The sequence below is a fragment of the Nanorana parkeri genome, unplaced genomic scaffold (assembly GCF_000935625.1).
Source record: "Nanorana parkeri isolate BGI_ZX_2015 unplaced genomic scaffold, ASM93562v1 scaffold3549, whole genome shotgun sequence".
NCBI lineage: Eukaryota > Metazoa > Chordata > Amphibia > Anura > Dicroglossidae > Nanorana > Nanorana parkeri.
In genome coordinates this window covers 21,847-22,567 of record NW_017309817.1, presented here as the reverse complement: position 1 = coordinate 22,567, position 721 = coordinate 21,847, and the positions used below count along the sequence as shown (strand labels likewise).

General features: G+C 45.4%; 1 protein-coding gene across 1 annotated transcript in view; it reads right to left on the bottom strand.

Annotated features, from left to right (window-relative positions):
* The window catches only part of LOC108803268 (neuroligin-3-like), a 29,416-nt gene that overhangs the window by 8,117 nt on the left and 20,578 nt on the right, over positions 1-721 (bottom strand). The window lies entirely within an intron of this gene.

Sequence of the window (721 nt, the reverse complement as noted above, 5' to 3'; positions counted from 1 at the left end):
ATAGAGAGTCCTTCTCTGCAGGGAGACCATTACTTCAATAGAGAGTCCTTCTCTGCAGGGAGACCATTACTTCCATAGAGAGTCCTTCTCTGCAGGGAGACCATTACTTCCATAGAGAGTCCTTCTCTGCAGGGAAACCATTACTTCCATAGAGAGTCCTTCTCTGCAGGGAGACCATTACTTCCATAGAGAGTCCTTCTCTGCAGAGAGACCATTACTTCCATAGAGAGTCCTACTCTGCAGAGAGACCATTACTTCCATAGAGAGTCCTTCTCTGCAGGGAGACCATTACTTCCACAGAGAGTCCTTCTCTGCACGGAGACCATTACTTCCACAGAGAGTCCTTCCCTGCAGGGAGACCACTGCTTCCACAGAGAGTCCTTCTCTGCAGCTTGCTGATAGGGGACAGGCTTCTCTGCTCAGGCTGTGGCTGCTTTCTAAAGAAGACGAACTGGAAGACTTTGCTTTTTTTTTATACAACGGAATGTATTTCGCTGACTCGGTTACACTTTAATGTGGCTTTTGCACATTTAATGAGCCATTTGTTTTACTGTTTCATTTCATGTAACGATTTGTCTAATCATTAAGCTTCTAGGATCGGTGGATGATTTTCCCCCTGCACTCACTCACCTGATAACCTTTTCTTTCCTGCAGCTGTATCTCTGAGATTATGACAATGATGTAACAATGTCTCTCATATAGGAGAAGCCAGAGGAAGGAG